The sequence below is a fragment of the Sceloporus undulatus genome, chromosome 1, assembly GCF_019175285.1.
Source record: "Sceloporus undulatus isolate JIND9_A2432 ecotype Alabama chromosome 1, SceUnd_v1.1, whole genome shotgun sequence".
Classification (NCBI taxonomy): Eukaryota; Metazoa; Chordata; class Lepidosauria; order Squamata; family Phrynosomatidae; genus Sceloporus; species Sceloporus undulatus.
In genome coordinates, this window is record NC_056522.1 from 163884413 (window position 1) to 163899827 (window position 15415).

At 41.5% G+C, this 15415-nt stretch overlaps 1 long non-coding RNA gene across 1 annotated transcript in view; it reads left to right on the top strand.

Moving 5' to 3' along the window:
• LOC121919942 overlaps positions 1-14734 on the top strand; it is a 41390-nt gene extending 26656 nt beyond the window's left edge. The window contains exons 2-3 of the long non-coding RNA XR_006101607.1: positions 1849-1983; positions 14655-14734. This is a non-coding gene — a long non-coding RNA (uncharacterized LOC121919942). The remainder of the gene's footprint in view (positions 1-1848; positions 1984-14654) is intronic.
• Positions 14735-15415: the final 681 nt, after the last annotated feature.

Consider the following 15415-nt stretch of genomic DNA (forward strand, 5'->3'; position numbering starts at 1 on the left):
AAAACATTAGAAAGAGAGAGTGCAGTGAGACCTAAAGCCATCCCTCTGCAACAAAGCAGCCATTCTTTCCTTCCAAGTCAGATTTGGATGATGGGGCAGTGAGTGAATTGGTGAGGATCCTTGGCTGAAGTGTTTCAGCTCAATTCTCCCAAAGGGCATTCCACCCATCCTACTCTTGACTGGCAATGGCCAGGAACTTTGCTGGGAATATGGTTTCTGAACTTCACATATACCATCACCTCAGGAAGGAAGGAAGAGAGTAGTAAGGCGAAGAAAGAGATGAGATTATCACACATAGATGGGATAGGGACAGGATCACTCCCCCATCCTTATCCCACCGTTAACCCATTCATGACTGTGCTAGCATGAAAGGCTTTCAAATCGTAGTGCCAATCCCACCTTTAACCCATCATTAAAGCAGCATTGCAATAATGCGAACTTCTGTTAATGTAAAATACTGGCCAATGTCACTTTAATGATGGATTAATGGTGGGATCTGCACAATGTCATCTGAAAGTCTTTTGTGTGATTGCAGTCAATCACACTTTTTGAATGATTTAATGACGGGATCTGCACAACGTCATCTGAAAGTCCTTCCTGCGATCGCGTGAGAAGGATGGGACAGGAATAGGACAAGGATGGGATAACCGCCATGGGATAATCTCCAGAGAGAGAGAGAGAGACTTCCCGGGGTTTCCCAGTTATCATGATATGAACATAGCATTAACAACTCGACTCCCATTGTGGGGACACTTTGCCCCCCCCCCCCTCCAATGTAATCGGCTTTCAACCAGGAAGTGAGAAGACATATAAATTGGACACAGAGAAAAATCTACTGTACAGAAGTTATTAGGCTTGCCAGTCCATGGAGACAAGGGCTTGGAATAGAACAAACCTTTCCCTCGCACCCGCCCCAAGAAAAACCTAAGCCGATTCTAGTAAATATTTACCTAAGGAAGATTGCATCTGATAACAGAGCTGGAAGCTTTTTCAGGGTGACCACAAAGGTAGGATTAAGGTTGTCTGGGTGGGATTGGCTAAACATGCGACTGTTACCATGGAAAGCTGGAATCCTGCTCTACTGGTGCGTTGGGCTGCCACACTGGAATCTTTTAATTGCAACAAAGCCCCACATCTCTGTAAACATAATGAAACTAAATTTTAAAAGGAGGCGATGAGGGGGAGGGAAAGAGTCAGAAAGAACTGTTTCTGCTGCATTGGCTAGTTCAAATGAAAATAAAAATGGTCCTGTCTTGTGAGACAATCATCTCGGTTAACCCTCTCCCTTTCAAAATTTTGCCAAGCTCATGTGCTATAATACATCATCTACCAAGGGGGGAAATGAGGCCATAAAAAGTTTCCTTTGGGAAGTTAGTTTATTTTTTTTCCTGCCATCTTCTATAAAATAGAAGCCTTTTAACCACTGAAATCCTGCCTTTCCCCTTCAAAATGAGGCTCTCAGCCATATTCACAGCATGATCATCATCATCATTTTGGCCAAAGATTTTCATGTGAGTTCCCAGTCTTAATACCAAAGGTAATTTAGACTACCACTAACATGGGTGTGATTTTTAAAGACAAATTTCACGCATGACACTAAGCTTTATTGCCAAGTACCGACTGATGTTGGGGCTCTACTGAGCTGTCCTCACACTAAAAAAGCACAATTAATTCAGCTGCAGATAGAGACAGAGTATTCCTCTCATTTGTTGATCTGCATTATATACCAGTACCATATATATCACCACTGAGGTAGCACCTATATCCTGGTGAAGTATTTTTACAAGGCTGAATTCCACTCTAGTTGCATTTAAAATAATTCGAGTTCCCCTGTTCTTGTGATTCCAGAGTTTCATGTCATGGAATATGGCATTTGTGGTGGAACTGAACTCCAGATATACTCAACTTTAACTTTATTCAAAATGAATTGCTAGCCTGCACACTTGCTTTGAAGAGATGTTGGACTGAATTTGAATCACCTTTGTAAGTATGGTCATTGACTCTTACAAGTTAATGAATTCTATGGTACAGAAGGCTGGTTTTGTGTTGCGGTTTTTTATTCATTTTTTTAAAAGTTCATTTGTAAACATTGCAAAAGGCTTCCAAGAGTTATGTGTGAAAGGCCTCTCTCTCTATCTGTGGGAATTCCTACCCTTTTTCCTGCTTTCCAAGCAGGTTTCATCACTTATCTTTCTACTTGCCCATTTTATGATACATTTCCCCCCAGCCTTCACCACAATGTTCCTGTGTCAATCCATCAAACACTCAAATAATGGGATGCAGATCTGGAACATGGATCCCAAGGCATTTAAGGGCATAATTTTGAGTCAGTGGCAGGTGGCGGCTCCGATGTCAGTTGGGTGGTTCATCCACTCTGAATTTTTGTCTGATCTTTAAAGGTGATACCCAAGATTCTGAACCTATTTCGGTAGATTTGGTAGAGTAGATTCACCACCCCAAGCACATGGAAGTCATCAGCTGCCAGTCTTTGATGGAATCTGAAATATGCAGAACCTGCAGGTCCTGATAGTATTGCTAGAAAGAACAGTCCTACCTCCAAGCGGTGGCAAATGCAGCTACTGCCTGCTTTAAGCTCAGAGGTCCCCTTGACTTTGCTTTGATAGCTTTGAATTAGTGAGAGAAGATACAGACACTTTGTTGTCGCTGCTATTGTGTGCCTTCAAGTAATTTCCAACTAATGGGGCCCTAAGGCAAACCTATCACAGGGTTTTCTTAGCAGGTTTCTTCAGAGGGGGTTTGCCGTTGCCATCCCCGGAGGCTGAATGTGACTTGCCCAGTGGGTTCCATAGCTGAGCAGGGATTCAAACTGTGTTCTCTAGAGTCATAGTCCAATCCTCAAACCACTAGGCAATGCTGGCTGTCATATGCCACTCCTAATATGTTCATCCATATGCTCCTTACCCACTACCCACCTGGTGTGGGGAGAATTTCTACTGCTATGCTAACTGCAGTAGATAAGGGAGGAAAGTGGATAAAAGGTTCAATGAAGGTATGTTGTAGCAGACGCAGTGGTTAGTGCTTTTAAATTTTCCAATGGACAGGCATGAGCATGGAATCCTGGGATTATACTGAGAGAAAGACAGGCTATAAAAGCAGGATAAAAATTAAATAAATAGATTACAATGCAATAGGGGCACTTAGAAACTCCTCTGGAGCCTTGTACCAAGCTGCAAACCCCAGGAGGATTCTACAGGAGGCAGCCACAGAAGTGATATCGTATTGCTATAATTGTGTAGTATGAAAGGGCCATTCATCAATTGCTAGTTCCGACTAGATTCCACTCATCAAATCAGCAAGGTTTATAGAATTGTCAATTTACCATTCAGCTATTGATTTGTCAGGTCAGTAGTAGCTGGGACTGGCAAAGGGATTTCGGCCACAATCTCTGAGTTGCCACTGCCCAATTCCAGTGGTCAGTATTAAAATACAACTAATTGCCATCAGTGTTATACCTGTGACACAGGGACGTAGCCAAGGGGGGGGGGGGGGTTGGGGGCCCGGACCCCCCCCCCTTCCATTAGAAAAATGAATGGTGTGTGCTGCTGCGCTGCCATGCCCAAGCCCCATTATAATAGTGGCACTTAGTCTTGACCCCCCTCCTTCCCAAAATCCTAGCTACGTCCCTGTGTGACACCTAACCTTATCAAGCCGGATGGAGCCATTCCCATTCCAGAAAGAAGAAAAATTGCTTCTCTGAGAGTGAAACAAGGAAAAAAATATCTATCCTTTGATCATTGTCCTTATCTCTGATGGCATTTGGCAGTCGTACATGTGGCCTGCTGAGTGACATATTCATAGGAGGAAATGAAGCCTCCACCTTTTCTCAGCTCCTCTGCGGCTAGAGATGACAATTTTGACTCAGAACTGTGCCAATGGCTACATGCAACAATGTGGCTTTCACGTTCCCAGTTTTTGAATGTGAACATCAGTCAGAAGTGCCATGCTCTAGTTCCTTTGTAACCTACCTGTAATTACAGTATAAACACAATGAGGAGAGCAGCAGGGTGACTTTCATGGATTCAGGTATCATCTTGTTTCAGCTTGTGTTTTGTTTTCTCATATTTGGAGGAACAGCTAAATTGGAAGGGAGGGGGGGAAACACAACACAGATTGTTTTAGACCAGTTATAGCAACTTAACTACTTTAGGTGTTTCAAAGATCAGGCCAGGAGCAACAAGGAGCAGCTAGATTTAGGGTAAATATAAGAATGGACTCCTTAACTTTAGCAGTCATCCAGGAATGGAGTGGACTGCTGAGGATGGTTGTGTAATGTCCTTCATTGGTAGTCCTCCCTTAAAGAAAATAGGCAGATAAGTTCAAAAAGTTCAAATATAGGACATTCAACTTAAGGAGTGTGGTATGGACTAAAAGTGTCTTTGGTTGACACCTTGATGGGAATATCATAAAAGGCAGTGTGGTTTGAGTGGCTCTAGAGACAGGGGTTTGAATCCTCACTGAGCCTTGAAACCCACCTTGGTCAAGTCACACTCTCTCAGCGTCAGAGGAGGCAATGGCAAAGACCTTCTGAAGAAACTTGCCAAGAAAATCCTGTGAAAAGTTCACCTTAGGGTCACCATAAATCACAAAAGACTTGAAGGCATACAACAACATAAACTGGGGGGATAGGTTTCTAAACCTTTGACCACCCCTTTATGGTTTAACTTGATACCAGCAGGAATTCATCACCCTACTGACTTGGAAGATACCGGTTACCACTGGACATTGCTGGACTGGCAATTTTTTTCTTTGAAGATCTGGAACTGAAGTCTGAAAAAAGGTGGACATAATTAAAAGAGAATTTTAAGCAATCACCAAAAGACTACCTAGGACTTTATGGAGAAATTGCAATTAAACATGCATAGAACTATTCTAAGTCTGCAAGATGTGGACATCTCCATCCTTTCTCTGTTTCTTCCCATCCATGTCTTACTACTGACATACTTACTACCACTTATCTATTAAAAAAGAATAACTGCTTTTAAAACCACATGTCAATAGAGTGATCAATCTCAGTTTAGGCTGCAATTCATTCGTCAAAAGCCAGTGGAGGCGACATTTAGCATCTTTATTTGTCTACTCAGAAGTAAGACTCACTGAATTCAGTGGGACATCCTCCTACATAAATGTGTTTGAGGTTGCAGACAGGATAACTGGAAATACTGAAATCTGCATGCATTATTTCTGAAACACGTTTTCAAAATTGTATATATTTCCCTGATCCCAGTTCTTATAAATACTTTCAAAAATAAATTTCACCCTCAGTGTGCTACTTATAGTGGCATTTTAATAAAATAAAAGTAGGGTAAAATGATTTTTATGATGTGTTGTAAGAGAAATGATTCAAAGTGATAACTGTGCCATGTAGGTAGAATGTGAGAGAAATGGCAATTGATGCCTATCTCAATAGAGAACAGAGACCTGTTCCAACACTAGTTTGGCTTCTGCCTCTTTCAGACCTCTTTGTCCCAATTGAGTTGGTATTTATCTGCACAGACAACATTCTTGTTGATTTTCCTCAAGCCAGTAGTACACACCATATCTGTCGTTTGCTTATGCCCATGAGCTTATACATGCACACTTGTGACTGTGCACACCCAATTTCTTTGTGGTTGCATTTATAATCACATAAGCTGGAAAGAAATGCCTTCTTTTGCAATGGGAGGTGCTAGGGATACATAAGCAGTGAAGGAGAAGGTCATGACAAAGAACCCAGAAGAGTGCTTAATGTGGCATTAACCTGGGAAACCTCAACTGTGTGAGAGGTTTCTTTTCTTCTTAAACTATTTGCAAAGATCAATTTTCCTGGCCTTCACTGCTGAGTGGATTCTGGAAAGTATGACACTACCGAAAGTACTATTATAAAACTACTGGAAAACGTGGTCTTTCCTCTTGATATCCAGCAAAACCTAACATGTATAAGCAAAAAGGTAGTAGGTCCTATCCTACTCAATAATCTCCTTTTTATCAATCACTGTAACACTTTTTGAGGCAACTGAGTATTGCCTCTTTCTTTCTTTCTTTCTTTCTTTCTTTCTTTCGGTTTAACAAATTAACAAATAAATGAGGAAAGCAAATCAGAACAAAAATTTTGCCAGCTTCCATTTCAACTAGGAAGTCTATGGCTGGGGCATGTTTGCAAAGTAGACTTGCTTTCTCTTAGCCTGACTATTAAGGAATCAACACATTGCCATGTTGTTGTTAACTGCCCTCGAGTTGACCCTGACTCACAATGACTTTGTGGAGGAGACATTTCCAAGAACCCCTATCCTCCACTGCTCTGCTTAGGTCGTGCAACCTCATTTCTGTAACTTTTCTGATTGAATCCATCCTTCTAGCATGCAGTCTTCCTCTCTTTCTACCATCTTCTAGCATTGTTTCCTAACATTTTTGTGTTTTCTAGTGAGCCATGCCTTCTCATGATGTTGCCAAACTGCAACACCCTCAATTTGATCATCTTGTCTTCCCATAACAGTTTAGGCTTAATCTGTTCAAAGAACCATTTATTTGTCTTTTTGGCTGTCCATGGTATCCTTAGCACTCTTCTCCACCACCACCTCTCAAATGAGTTTCTTTCCTTTCTACCTGCTTTCTCCACTATGCAGCTCTCACATCCATACATGTGCACTCTAATGCACCCAGCCCCTCTCAAAAATGTACACAAATTGTCACTAATTTTAGAAAAATTTGAAGCCAAACTGGCTCCAAACAATCCAAACAAAAGGCAAATGTGGAAGTTTAATTCACTCACTCTGAGAGTCCCCAATCACCCCCACCCAACTGCTCCAAATTGGCCAAAATACCTGCCAGATGTGGTGTTAAATCACTTTCAGAACATCAAAATGCAATGGTACAGTGCAACAGAGGGGTATGGTATGAATGGCCACCACCTCCTGTGCAGTTGCCCACCCTGCTCTAAGGATAAACTACATTAATCTGAGGAGTGGAGATCATGCTAACTTTGTTGGTTTGTTGCAACAGACTCACATGGTTACCATTTTGAAATTTGCTGCAAGGCAGAATTACCCAGCCATATGGTGGCAGCCTCAAGAAAGAAAATTTACATGTGATGCATGAAGCTTATTGGGTTAAATCCGAGCCTCACTGCTGTGTTCTCAAATTCTCAATTTAATTGCTAGATGGGTTTTTACGCTGGGTAAGCCTGGGTGCTGATCCTGAACTTTGGTAGATTAACCTCATCAACTGAAACACAGTGCTGTGCTGTTCTCGCCAGACTGACAAGGGTTGTCTGGCTGAGAATGGGGATTGTTTCCTCTGACATTCAGATTTCAAATTAGCAAAAACTACAATCCTATGTGCACTTAACTAGGAATATGTTTCATTGATCTGGACTCACTTCCAAATAAACAAGACCAGCAGCATGGATTGTGCTTTACTAAATAGCACAGTGGGCCCTTGGTATTCATTGGGGTTTGGCTCCAGGACTTCCTGTGGATACTAAAGTCCATGGATGGTCAAGTCCCATGAAATATAATGGCGTAGTAAAATGGTGTCCCTTATTATTATTTTTTAATATTTTCAAGCTGTGTATGGTTGAATCCATGGATAGGAAATCAATGGGTACTCAGCATTGACATGAAAGAGTCATCCTTCACAAACATTTTCATGCTCTAAAATTGGAGCATGGATATTTACCCATAAAGCTGATTTAGAACTGAGACTATCATTTATCCAAACTGTTAAGATCATGAATCAAACCAAATCTAAAGAAGCACTGATCTCAGTCTAAACTGGCAGTGGCCAATAAATAGCTGCTGTGTGCTATTCTAAGTTCATCACATTCACTGTGTAGTATCTTATCAACTAGAATCCTTTAGCTGAAATGGAACCAAAGCAGCATCAGGAGCAGTGTGTAACTGTTATGAACATCCACAAGAAGACACCGTGAATGGAGTCATGTGGCCCTCCAGATGTTTTTGGACTGCAGTGCCCAGAAGCTCTTGCCAGAATAGCCAATGGTGAGGAATTCTGGAAGATGCAGTGAAACATCTGGAGGTCCACATGATTCTCATCCTTGCCCTATAATTAAATTGCTAGTCCCAAGCAGGAGGAACTGACCAACTCAATGGAAGCTTCATAAGTCAGCACTTAGGTAAGTTCCATTAATTCAGTGGGCCTACTTTAGTTGGGACTTGCGACTGGATTTCTGCCAATGATGTTATTTTTGTGAAGGAAAAAAAAATCTGCGAAGTTGTTACTTTTTACTGTAAAAACTAAGATTTGCTCAATGCTCCCAAAATGTTAGTTGGGCGAGTTATTTACCCCCCACCCCGGTGCAACTATGGGTAATAAGCGGCTGTTCCTAGGTCTGACATTTTTCTCACACAAAAGCCTTATTTCAGCACCACAAACCTACATGAGTGAACATCCAGTAGAGCACCAGAGTTTAAACAGATATGCAGAGGATCATCTAGCCTTTAGCAATGTTAGCGGTCTGACACACATTGTACTTTTTTCCAACAAAGTTTGCCCAAGAAGTGTGAGATTCAGTGACATGGAATTGGCTCTCAATGAGATATGAATCAGCCAATATGAGAACCTATGTTCATAACCAGAGAATCTTGGTTATGGGGAAGCATTAAAGTATCATAAATAAATACATAAAGCAATAGATAAACCATTTCACTGCATTCCATCGACTAGCATTTGCGGCTGAAAGAGGAGAGGGAAGAAAATAAGAGGGTGGGGAAAAAATGTTTGCTTGTTTAAGGCAGTAACTCCATAAGTAGGAGAGGCATAGCAGTCATCACAGGAGAATGGGACAGATGACTGCCTTAATAAAATAGAAGGAAGGGAGGGAAAAGAAAGACAGTCAGAGAAGTGGATAAGGAAGAGAATAGGAGACGTTAATTCACTCTGAAACTACCAGAGACCCACCCATGAAGTATCAGGTTGGTGTTGTTCTGAAAGGATTAACTGGACCTCGCCCTTTTGGGAATTCTCAGCTCTGTTTTTGTTATCGTCACCCAACTAAGGTGTGGCGATGGAAGGGTCACATGAAAGGTGAACGAGATGTTAACTGCTCCTGCATGCCCCTAGCAAGGAGAAGCACAGAACAGTCAGATCAGGTGAGGTGAAAACAAGACTGGAGAGGCTCATCAGCAAAAATCGCTAATCCATCCCAGGCCTTCCTCTTCACAGGATTTTCTTTTTCATCCCCACAGAAAGCTCTTGTTCTACAACAGCTAGTTGGCCATTCATTCATTCATTCATTTCCCTTTACCACCCTCCTTGCCTCTTCCTGATGGGAAATTAAATATCACTGGTGCTAAAAAAAAACTCTTTGGGTCATGATCCATGGTGCTTCAGCTCATTGGCAGAACATTTTAAATGTAGAGGGTGCCATGGTCTTTTCCATGTCCTGCTAAAGGAATCTCAGGGCTTGGAAAAACCTGAGAGGGCTGCTGCATGTTGAAAGAGATCAGGGACAATGAACATGGCACCCTCCAGATGTTTTGGAGCACAGCTGCAATGAACACCAGCCAGGGATCAAGGATTTTGGGGGATATCATCTAGTCCATCTGCAAGACCACCTGTTTGTATTTTACAACATTAGACAATTTTATGTCTAGAGCAGAAGTAGGCAAATTCCAGCTGCAGTTGGACTGTAGGTACCATCAACCCTAACCAGCAAGGCCAATAGCAAGGGCTAATAGTTGTAGTTCAACAGCATCTGAGGGGCTGCATTATATCCACCTCCGGATTGCTGGGAAAGTTATTTTTTGGTCTACATGCTCCAGGTTTCACCAACCAGTAGCTATGCTGGCTGGTGGATCATGGAAGTTGTAGTCCAAAATGCAGCATTTCCAAGCTCTGAAGTGGTTGCCACTTTGGCACAATAAAATGGATTAGTTTGTGCTCAGGGATAATATTCCCCCATCTCAACTTCTGAAGGCTGATCAGTGACTGACATGAGATGAAAAGGACTAAACTCATTTATTAAGATGGAGGAATATTGGCTTCCCTCTCTTTTGAGACAAGAGGCCCCTTTGCACAACAGGTATAGCTCCGTGATTCCACTTTAACTGCCAGGGCTGCATCATGGGATTTGCAGTGTGATGCAGTGTCCAGAGGAGTTCCTTGGCTGAGAAATCTAAAGGCCCTTTAAACTTCCACGGATTTCACAGAATGCAGCCCTGGAATAGCGGAAACTACTCTCCACCATGGAGAATCATGATGCTCTAATGATGTAGTGGGAAATAGCCCCAGGTAAATTTTCATAAGTGAATGAAGACAAACTTTCTTTCACCAGAAGGTAGACATCATAGGCTCTAGATCTCAGCCGTGGCTCTGCAAAAACATGAGAAAAAAAGTAGAAAGGGGGTCATCTCTCTAGTAGAAGAGCAAGTGCATCGGACAAACCAGGTATCCTGGTTTTATTCCTTTAGGCTGAGACACGGGAAACCAGAACTCACTGTTCCTGCCCATATTTCCTGTTGAGTGAGCCAGCAAAGACTGCGAACACAGATTAGGCAGCATTCTCAGCCCCTGGAGGAGAAGGGAGTGGTGCAAATCAATCAACTCCTGATTCCTTTGCAAAGTTTAAAGAGCATTGCTGACAGGCAGGGAAGGTACCGCAGGCCCATTCTCCTTAGCCGGAAGAGAGAGAGAAAAAAAAACACAAAACAGAAGTGGAACATGGGGCCCTAATGAAAGAAGGGCAGGGACAAGGAGGCTGGAGAGGATCCTGTACCATTTGCAGGATTTCACTGTTATGATTTCAAGCAGAAAATTGGATTTACAGATGATTTTTAAAAATTCACTGTCAGTCTGTGAATAAGCACGTGTTGTGGTTGAAAACTACCAACCAGGCTGGGTTAAATAGATTTGGGGGATTTATTTGAAAGGCAAATGTAAAAAAAAAGTTGGACTACAACTTTGGAGACCAGGGTTTGATTCCCAGCTTGGCTATGAAACCCACTGGATGACCTTGGGCAAGCCACATGCTCTCAGCCTCAGAGGAAGGCAATGGCTAACTGACTCTGAACAAATCTTGCCAAAAAAAATGATTGGATCCCATGATAGGATCACCCTAGGCTTGCTATATGTCAGAAATGACTTCAAGACAGACAGCAATAGCAACCACCTGTACCTTGCTTTAAGGCAGTAGTTATAGTCCTATGGTATTCTCAACCTATGCCCCAAAGATAAGGTGACCTTAATGGTTTTTGTTTTGTAGTCTCCCAGTCTAGGCTTAAATCCAGTTATTAGTCCAAACTAGAATAAATCCACTGATTCCATAGGACCTATGCAAGTGTTGACTACCAAGTGTCATTGATTTCCATTACTTCAGTGGGCTCTGTCTAGTTGGAGCTAACAGTGAAACCTGACTGGAATATCATACCTCATGGCGGCAGTTCTCAGCTGTGGGATTCCTTTCCAGAAGCCTAGGCTAACTACCTGCCTGCTCTATTTTTCCTAGCAAACAAAGAATGTTTTATTCAAACCAGGAATGAATAATTAGCTGCAGAGAGCCTTTTATGGGGGTGAGGATGTGTTATATTTTTTAACATTAACACATTTAAAAACTATTTTGGACTTGCAAAACTGTAATGGTGTTATAATGTGGTGATTGCTTAATTGCACTTGAACTCTTTTATTACACCGTTTTTACCCTGTATTGTTTTCAGATTTTATAAGCCACCTTGGGTCCCATGCTGGGAGAAAAGTGGCATGTAATGTAATGAAATGTATAATATAATATAATATAATATAATATAATATAATATAATATAATACAATATAATAATATTTGCAAGATTTCTCTGTTATATATAACAGCATTTTCAGGAAGGTAATAGACCACATTGTTTTAGATAATTTCTGGCTATGCTACAGTGTTCCATTTTTGAACAAGATATTGAAATGTGTTGTGACACTGGAGTGAGTTTCTGACTTAGGTGGATTTTATAGATGCATTTTAGTCGGGCTACAGGCTTGTTATGAGACAGAAAATGCTTTGGTCATTCTGGTAGACAATCTACACCAGAAATGGGACAGTGTTGGTTCTGCTGTACATCTCAGAGTTGCCATTGATTCCCAGAACAACTAAATTGTCTTTATTTGCCATGAATAGATTATAAAACTCTCAGATTAAAAGACACATTTGGTTTTTAAAAAGATATATCATAAAATGTCTAATTATTTGAGCTTCTTAAAATTCAGTTATGCATTAAATATAGTTAACATTGTTCTGTCATCGATGATCTAGTACAAACTACCAAATTTAAAAACATAGCTCCCTGCTCTGTAAACATCATATTGGAATCTATGAAGTAAATAGGTGAATAGACTCAGGAGGGTGCCCTAGGATGAGCTGAATAAAATATTAGGTCTTTCGTCACCCCTTGATAGTAATGACAATGAAAGAATACATGTAAGAGAAATTCATCTTCAAAATTATTACAGAGGCGGCAGCAGTTGTACAATGGGGTTTTGTCATGTCTTCAGGCAAATAAATTGGAAGGAAGAACACTGAACCTTGCCAAGGAGAAAGCTTTCCTGTATCCGGGGATAGTTAACTAATCCAAATAGGTCATTCCTTCTTCATATGGAAGGCATGGTAGGCTCTGTGATATTATAGGTTTCTGATACTATAGACCATGGTGTCATCTTAAGACTTCTATCCAGGCTGGGACTTGGAAGTACAGTGTCTCCAATCTTTCTTGGAGAGGCCATTTCAGAAAGTGATGCTAGGGGACTCCTGTTTCATGTGATTAGCATTGGCCTGCAGTGTATGACAGTATTCCACAACCACTACCTCATACTATTTAATATATACATTAAACTATAGGATATGTTATCTGGAGTTTTGATTTTCAGTGTCACCAGCTCTCTCTCCTTTTCTTCTAAATCCATGGAAGCTCTCCTAATTCTAAATCAGTGTTTGATTTCAGTAATGGACTGGAAACCTGATCCAGAAACAAAAACCACAATGCAGGATCACATGCCAATGGGGTGGTGAATCCACCTTGGGTTTAAGTCCAAATGTTAAAAGAGCTATCTCAAGTGCTGAACCCAGTGTTCAAAATAGCACCTCTGACATGTTCTTTAAACTAAAATATGGATTGGATTCACCGGCCCACTGACCTTGGGACCATTGGAGCCTGAGTTTGCAGATCTTTGAGGAACTGAAAGAAAGAAGGCCTTTTCATTAAGTTCTCCATATTTCCAGCAGTTTCTTATTTTCATGGCCTGACTAGGGCTTTCAGTTCCTCATTTTCCATCAAGACCTGAAGGCCACAGGTATTTTGTGGGAAACATTTTGTCTTAAAACAATTCGGCCATGAAACTGAAAAAATACAGTGACTAAGGTGACCAAATATTTATGGCCTTTACTTCAGTTGCCAAACAGAGGTGAACAGAGTTGTGACCCTTTCCAGGACAAAATGACAAAAATGCAAGACTGATAGAAAGAAGCAATGCCAGAGATAAACCAACAATATAAAATAAAATAGAAGAATATATCACTTACCACGAAACTCATGTGACACATGCCACTGCAAAATAAGAGCAACAGAGGAAAGGTATGCCCAGAAAGTCACTCAGTGCAAACATATGTAAGAGCTTATTGAGAAAGGAGTATTTTCAGTTAGGAAAGGAAAGACCTTTTTGTTCTTAGAGTTTAAGAACTAGCTCAAGAACTAGCAACCCCACAACCAAATCTAACCATGGCATCCAGTTAATCCAGATTGAAAACAGGAAAACTAAGGGTAGAATCAGGGTGAAGAAAGTGTCTGCATACTTCTCAAAGATTCCACCTCAACATTAGGAAGAATGTTTCTGACAGTAAGCTGTTTGACAGTGGAATACACTGCCTCGTAGAGTGGTGGAGTCTCCTTCTTTGGAGGCTTTTAAACAGAGGCTGGATGGGCATCTGTTGGGGGTGCTTTGATACTGTGTTCCTGCATGGCAGGGGGTTGGACTGGATGGCCCTGGTGGTCTCTTCCAACTCTATGGTTCTAAGATTATATTATTCTTTTTCACTTCATCAGACCATGCTCAGGAATGCCATGGTTGGCTGTCCTTGTGGGTCTTTCACATGTGGGTGGGAAGTTGGAGATCATGAATGGAGGGGGAACTGTAGTATGAATAACAGTATGGAATATTTTTCTATGGTTAATTAATTATAACAATGAATGATATAATGAACTTTATAATAAACATCATAAATGTTGATTGGAAGAATTGAGGGAAATTGACTCCTACGCTCTGTCCACTTAGTACTCAAGCCCAGTCTCTTTCATACTAATTATAATGCTGTGATTCCACTTTAACTGCCATGGAAACATCATGTAGAGGGAGGTTGTGACACATACAACCTAGCAGCTGATCTATGTATCAGTGCAGTGATTAACACTGTCTTTGAGTCTGAACTTTATGGCCACTCTCTAAGGTGCTAATCCTTCTAAAATTCTAACTAAAACCTATATCAGATTCAGCATTCCACTGACATGGAAGTCACCAGCCACCAGTGCATGTACATACCACCACAGCAGAAGAGTTTCTAGGCCCTCATTGCAGCAGAAATGCAGTATAGAAACACAGAGATAAAAAAGGATGCAACTTCAGCTCAAGCTGAGTTTTGGTGTCTCTCTCTTTTACTTTCTTTCTAGGCCTCAAGCCCACCAGGACTTTGGATTTCACCAGGATTCAGATCTTCAGGCCACCACGCCACAACCAATACAACTTTTCTGGAAGCAGAGCAGTGGGGGGGGGCAGGTTTTGTATCCCCCCCATTTCAACAATTTCACACCTATAGAAACCAGGGCACTTGCACATTTTGTGACTCCATCTGACAACCAGGAGAGCGCTGTATACTGTGAATCCACGTTTTACCATTCTGCTCACAAACAGGGACAAGAACATCAGTTCAAAGCTACCACTAGATAAGGGATGAGCATCTGAAGAGGGCCTAGGTGCCCATTTTCAACCACACACCACTGAGGGCTGCCTCCAAATTCCCCCCCCCCCCAAAAAAATATTTTCCCAGACCCCCCCCCCCCTCCCATTTCTCAGTTACAACATCACTTCCAATCTCGATTTCAATATCACTTCCAGTTCCAATTTCATCTAACTGTAAGCCAATGAATGGGTTCTAAGAGGTGTTTAAGAAATGTGGGATCTTGGTGGGGGCAAAACCATTTCATTTCATTTTTTTTGCTGTGTTGTGGGGCTTTGTGGGGCCAAAAATTACCCAGAAATTTCTTTTAAAAAACTGAAAGCTCTGGAGGCTTTACTGGGGCACTTGAGGGGCCATATTTCCAGGTCCAAGGAAGGCATGCATCATGTGGACAACATTTTGTTCACCCATGCATTGTTTTATGACTGGCATCCTCTTAGTAAATTACACAACTTTAAGCTCCCCTACAGAACT